General features: G+C 38.8%; 1 pseudogene; it reads left to right on the forward strand.

Annotated features, from left to right (window-relative positions):
- The first annotated feature begins 5,199 nt into the window (after positions 1-5,199).
- On the forward strand, positions 5,200-5,955 carry LOC114899116 (annotated as a pseudogene).
- Positions 5,956-7,201: the final 1,246 nt, after the last annotated feature.

Genomic DNA, 7,201 nt, shown 5'->3' on the forward strand with positions numbered 1-7,201 from the left:
TATATATATATATATATATATATATATATATATATATATATATAATCTACAAGGAGCCAGTTATAAGAATCTTTAATTCACGTGGCTTATTCCAAAACTCTTATGGATAAACCATAATTTGCCATCAACAATTCAATATCTGAATTTTTAATTCTTTCTCTTACAAGAGAAAGAGGCCCAGGCAGCCATTTAAAAAAAAAAAAAAGTGAGGCAACCAATCCAGCAGACTGCTAGCAGAACGTAGTGTTGCAGCTTCTTCCAAAATTGCACAAACCTTTGGTGGTTTTGGAAGACTTGGAGGGCCTCTCTGCTGATCTAATGAGATCCAAGGGCGATCTGAGGCATAGCAGGCAGGAAGGAGGGAGTGGAGAGCCTGGCCCTGGCCCTGTCCACAACCTTCTGTCATAAGCCAAGTCCCGTGTGTGGATGTGTGCTCCTGACCTGCGTCTGGATGTGTGACAACGCCTTGTTTTCATGTTGACTTTTCACAGCTGGGAGCTGCACTGGCACCGAAAGTTTGTTTTAACTTCCCACACAGAGTCCAAAATGTAATTAATTGAGCCCTTATTTGAAGAAAAGATGTGTTTGGTGTATTTAGAGACCCCCAAAAGAGGTAAAAATAATATTTGCAAAACTGAACTAATTCAAATAGAACTATGTTTTCTAATGGAGGAGTGAAAAGAAGTAGGGATTTGGAGAGAGAACACCTAGCTTTGAGTTTCAGTTAACCACTTATTAAATATACGTCTTTGGGCAGATTGTTGTATCTCAGTTTTTCAGCCCATAAAGATGCTGGGAAGATTAAGTTAATGTTGATAGGAAAACTTCCTAGAAATCCCTTGAGTCTCAGGGAACACACACCATTCATTCATTTTGATATGCTTATTTCCATAGAATTTCACGAACAGTTAAAAAAGTCAGTTTAAAACTTAATATCTTTAAACACATTACAATGCAGAATACAATACTGTTTGCAATGTTCAATGCTATTATTTAAACAAATAGCTAAATAAAAACAGATTTAAATCCTTGTCATCTTAATCGTATGAAAGATCAAGCAATTGCAAAAAATGATTAACTTGTTTTGTTCTGATTTTTGGGCTTAGTTTCCCTTAATTACATATTTGTAGATACTGGTTCTTACTGTGCTTTCCTTTCATGCTGGAGAAAAGACTTATTTCTCTTTAGACACCACTTGTATGTGTTCCAGGTAATTAAATATTTAGATTAATGAAGAACTATTAGATATTTTTCTCAGAATTAGAACCAATAAAAATACACCTAATGAAACTATATATGACTATCAGAAAAACAGAAAATAAGTGTTGTGATCATGTGGAGAAATTGGAAACCTTGTGCACTGTTGGTGGAAATGTAAAATGGTGCAGCTGCTGTGGAAAACAGTATAGAGGTTTCTCAAAAAATAAAAAAAATAGGATTACCATATGATCCAACAATTCCACTTCTGGGTATATATCCAAAAGAATTGAAAGCAGGATCTCAAAGAAATAGTTGCACACTCATGTTCATTGCAGTATTATTCACAATAGCCAAAAGGTGGAAACAACTCAAATGTACATGAATGAATGAATGAATAAAAAAATGTAGTACATACAATGGAATATTATTTAGTCTTAAAACAGAAGGAAATCCTGTCACATACTGCACCATGTAGGGACCAGAGGACATTATACTAAGTGAAATAAGCTAGTCACAAAAAGACAAATATTGTACGATTCCATTTTTATGAAGAATATAGAGTAGTCAGATTCATAGAAACAGAAAGTAAGATGGTGATTGTCAGAGTCTGGGGGAGAGGGAGAACTGGGGAATTGTTATTCAGTGGGTAGAGAATTTCAGTTTTGCAAGATGAAAAAGGTCTGGAGAGCTGTCACACAATAATGTGAATGTACTTAACACTATTGAACTGTAAACTTAAGCATGGTTAAGATGGTACATTTTATGCTGTTTTTTACCGCGATAAAAAAACTATATACAAATGCAATTTAATTTGGGGGATGATTCAGAATACCTCTTTATTATCTTTTCAGGCCTGATGATAATTCATCTTCACATGGGGCCTCAGGATAAGCAGCTCAGATATTTGCTTCAGATTACAAGGCACAGAGGTGCAGGCGTCCTCAAACCCAGTGTTTGACTCAAGGGGATGGTGGTAGTGCCGCAGGGCAGAGAGTTTCTTATCAGTTTGTAAGGACTAAATCCAAGGCCATTTGTAGGGGTGGGGAACTGAATTTTGGTCCAGAACTCTTTCTCTGAAGCATGTGAGCTGGGGAAAGCATTCCAGAACCTCATGTTAGTAGATATCAGTCATCGATAAAGGAAATATTTGTTGATGAAATACACCAATGAAATGCACTGTTTAAATCAAATAAATCATGTTTGTTATTGCATATCAGAGTTTCCCTAACTGTGTTCCGTAAAACATTAGCTCTGTGGGTATTACATTTAAAAAAAGGGTTTTGGGGTCAAAAAGTTTGGAAGATATAGGGATAAAAAGAGTTAAAAATGTGATTTTTTACTCCATAACTTCTCAAAGGCTTTACTATGTTAACATTAATGTTACCATACCAATATTAACTATTAGATGTTAATATTTAACATTTGATAGGTTGACATTTATGTTAATGTATTCATTAATATCCATGTTAATATATTAACATGTTTTTTCATATCTCATATAACCAAGGAAGCAGTCCTCAGCACACCAGTGTGAGAATGCTGCCCTGTATCATAAAAGTCATGATATTCTTGTCACCTGCTTTCCTTTAAGATAGTAGCTTTCTTTCATTTCTCCTGGGTTTGCTGTGAAGCCCATCTCCTTCACCATGAGCACCACTGGGGAAATATCCAGAGAGTAGGGTAGTTTCAGTTTTAGTATTCGTTGTTATGAGATACTGTAAAGCTATATGATGGATGCAGCTTTTTTGTAACTCCAGCTATTTTCCAAACAGAGCATTAATATTGGACAAACTTGCAAGGGTGTCAATAGAAAAGAGTGAGTCAAGACGAATACATATTGCAAGGTGAAAATGGTCAAAGTGTGTAGTTTCTTCAGTGGGATAACTTTTTTGTTTTATAAGAAAAAGCTAGCTACTGCATTAGGAAATTATAGTTGCCTTATTTTGAATTCTCATTCCAGAGATTTTAAATGTTACTGTTACTAAAATGATGATAGCTCAGAAATGGCCCATTTAACAACTAACTGATTAGTTAAAATTAAGCTTGATATGAATGGAGTAATCTCTAGAGGGAGTATATTTTAGAATATTAAAGAAAGAAACAACTACTACAAGTATCTGCCCACAAAATCCAAATCAACTGAGCAAGAAGAGAGTCAAAGCAGTTTCTTGATATTTTGAGAGTCCTTATATGTGTTACTTTTTCAGCTGAAAACTCAGGGGTGCTACAACTACACTCAATTAATATTCTTTGTTTTATTTGTAGTCAAAGCCAGGACACACCATCAGAGGGTGGGCAGGGAAGACTTGTGTGTAGAACTTTGATGGTGAGTCCCTGATACGTCATCTAGGTTAAGTCATTAGCATTAGAAGCATTTGATTTTGAACCTGAAAAGTGGAACCATGAATCTAAGTCATTACAAGAGACAGTGTGATTAGCAGAAAGAAGTATTGGTTGTGTATTTATTTATTTTTTTTTAGTGTATAGTTTTATCTTTACCAGAGCACTTGTTCTGAAATGCTCCTTCTGAAATTACCTTTTGCCCTACTCCTTTTATTTTTTAATTTAGCAGGTATTTATTGAGCACCTACTATCTGCCAAACATTGGGTGGTGCACCGAAGATATTTGTTTTGCTACCATATTTATGAAGTATATTTTTAAAAAATTAATTTGTTTTATTTATTATTTTTAATTTTTGGTTGCATTGGGTCTTTGTTGCTGTGCGTGAGCTTTGTCTAGTTGCAGCGAGCAGGAGCTACTCTTCGTTGCGGTGCGCGGGCTTCTCATTGTGGTGGCTTCTCTTGTTGTGGAGCATGGGCTCTAGGAGCGCGGACTTCAGCAGTTGTGGCACTCAGGCTCACTAGTTGTAGCTCACGGGCTCTAGAGTGCAGGCTCAGTAGTTGTGACACACGGGCTTAGTTGCTCCGTGGCATGTGGGATCTTCCCGGACCAGGGCTCAAACCCGTGTCCCCTGCATTGGCAGGCGGGATCTTAACCACTGTACCACCAGGGAAGCCCTAAGAAGCATATTTTTATTTGCACTAAGAAAAATTAAGACAGGTTAGTCCCTATGATGCACAAAAATGAAAACAAATACATTAAGATACCAGTTTAAACATTAACAACCTATATATCAAAATTTTGGTATGATTGCTTTTTGAGAAAGTGGTTTTCAAATTCCTTTTAAGATTTGCTTTGTCTAGGAAATGAACATATATCACAGCGGAGGAAAACTGAGTGGTTAAACATATGAAACCATGTTCAATTTTACCAGAGCGAAACAAATCACTCTTCAGATTAAAAAAATTGGAAAGTATCAACCATTGGCAAAGATGTGGACAAGTAGCATGGCTCATTCCCTCAGTGGAAATCTAAATTAATATACTCCCTATGTAGTACACATTGATAATACCTATAAAATTTTAATTGTTTATATCCTTCAACCCAGCAATTACACTTCTAGTTATACATTATAGAGAATTTGTCTCATGCGTGAAGTGGGAGACAGGTATAAGAATCTCTTGTTTGTTGAAACATTGTAATAATAAAAAGTAGAAACATTTTCAATGACCATCCTCAAGGAAACTTGAAACTTAAATTTAAAATGGTATAGTGGGGGTGCCCTAGTGGCACAATGGTTGAGAGTCCGCCTCCGATGCAGGGGATGTGGGTTCGTGCCCCGGTCCGGGAAGATCCCACATGCCGCGGAGCGGCGGGGCCCGTGAGCCATGGCCGCTGAGCCTGCGCGTCCAGAGCCTGTCTGTGCTCCGCAACGGGAGAGGCCACAACAGTGAGAGACCCGCGTATCGAAAAAAGAAAAAATAAATAAATAAAATGGTATAGTGTGACAGTCCTCGCGGAGAGTCGCCGCGGTTTCTTGCTTCAACAGTGCTTGGACGGAACCTGGCGCTCGTCCCCTGCTCCGGCCGGCCGCTCAGAGCCAGCCCTCGCCACCGCCTCACGGCGCCCTCCGACCGCCCCAAGGTCCCCGCCGCCGTTACAGCGCCGAGCAGCCACCGCCACCGTTTCACCTCAGCCGCCCGCCATGACGACCGCGTCCCCCTCGCAGGTGCGCCAGAACTACCACCAGGACTCGGAGGCCGCCATCAACCGCCAGATCAACCTGGAGCTCTACGCCTCCTTCGTCTACCTGTCCATGTCGTACTATTTCGAACGCGATGATGTGGCTTTGAAGAACTTTGCCAAATACTTTCTTCACCAATCTTGTGAGGAGAGGGAACATGCTGAGAAACTGATGAAGCTGCAGAACCAACGGGGTGGCCGAATCTTCCTTCAGGATATCAAGAAACCAGACCGTGATGACTGGGAGAATGGGCTGAATGCAATGGAATGTGCACTACACTTGGAAAAAAGTGTGAATCAGTCACTCCTGGAACTGCACAAACTGGCCACTGAGAAAAATGACCCCCATTTGTGTGACTTCATTGAGACTCATTATCTGAATGAGCAGGTGAAATCCATTAAAGAATTGGGTGACCATGTAACCCACTTGTGCACGATGGGGCCCCCGAATCTGGCATGGCACAGTATCTTTTTGACAAGCACGCCCTGGGAAATAGTGATAATGAGAGCTAAGCCTTAGGCTGGCTTCCCGTAGCCACAGGGGTGACTTCCCTGGTCACCAAGGCAGTGCATGCATATTTGGGTTACCTTACCTTTTCTGTAAGTTGTACCAAAATATCTACAAGTCCTTTCCTTAGTACCATTCCTTCAAATAAAGTAATTTGGTACCCCCCCCCAAAAAATGGTATAGTGATACTGTGGAATATTATCTATCAGCTAAGAGAAATACCACAAAGATGGATTTAAAAATCATAAAGTTGAATAAAAAGGGCAAGTTGTAGATTATGTTCTAGTTATGTAACATTTTTAAATGGACAAATACATTCATATTATAAAGAATTGATTTATTTCTATATGTATGCATATATATGTATATGAATATACAATACAAACACATATATGTATATGTAATAGTACAACAAAACACACTGGAAGGATACACCTAAATTCATAAAAGTGGTTTCCTCTGAAGACACTGGCAGGGTAGTCGGTTTGGACTGGAGTTGAGGGGAATGGTCAAGGGGACTTGAATTTTATCTGTAATGTTTTACTTCTTGTATAGAAAGACAAAGAATTTGTCAAAATGTTAACAATGTTCAGTTCTGGGTGTTGACACATGGGTGTTTATGAAATTCTTTTTGTTTTTCTATATTTTGAAATTTTCTTATAAACAAGACCTTTTTTTTTCTGGAAATCAATCTTCTACTTTGTGCCTAGGTTTGATAAGTTGTGCACATTTCACACAATAGTAATGAAGGGGTCTTGGAACAAAGCGTGTGTAATTCTCTGCATAGCTGCCTGGCACATTTTCACCAAGCCAGCCTAAAAATAACTGAAAAGTGAAAGTATGATTGGGTAGAGGGCCCCTCAGCTGACCTTCAGGACTTTTGGTTTGTCCGTCAGTTAATCTTGTCACAATCACATAATTATGAGGTTGGTTTGAGCTTGATGAACCAATATATACAAGGAAAATACGCTGTAACCCAAACTGTGCCACGTCAAAGCCCTTGGGACACGAAGATTTTCTGGTGTTTCTACGTGAGGTTTTCCTCAAGGTAACAAGGCCTTTAAAAATAACTTGCTTTTCAGGCATATCACCCTTTCCAAAGAATATGCCTCTTCTGCAAGCCGAGTTGTATATTCCCCAAAATATGCTGATGCTGCATGTCCACCACATAAATACCCAAATGTCACACCATACCCCAGCAGGTTACAGTTGGGCAGTACAATACCTTTAAAAGCAGTGGGGCTGCAGAATTCTATAGAAAAGACCATTATATCCTCCTCTGAAAGAGAATCTCATAAGCTGAAATACCAGTTAATAAAAAATACAGGACAGAGAAAACTAACAAGGCAAGGATACAAGTGCACTCAAGTGATACTCAAAATTCCAGCTGAGTTGAACTTAGAGTTATT

Source organism: Monodon monoceros, unplaced genomic scaffold (assembly GCF_005190385.1).
Source record: "Monodon monoceros isolate NGI ecotype Baffin Bay Population unplaced genomic scaffold, NGI_Narwhal_1 Super_Scaffold_18, whole genome shotgun sequence".
Lineage (NCBI taxonomy): Eukaryota > Metazoa > Chordata > Mammalia > Artiodactyla > Monodontidae > Monodon > Monodon monoceros.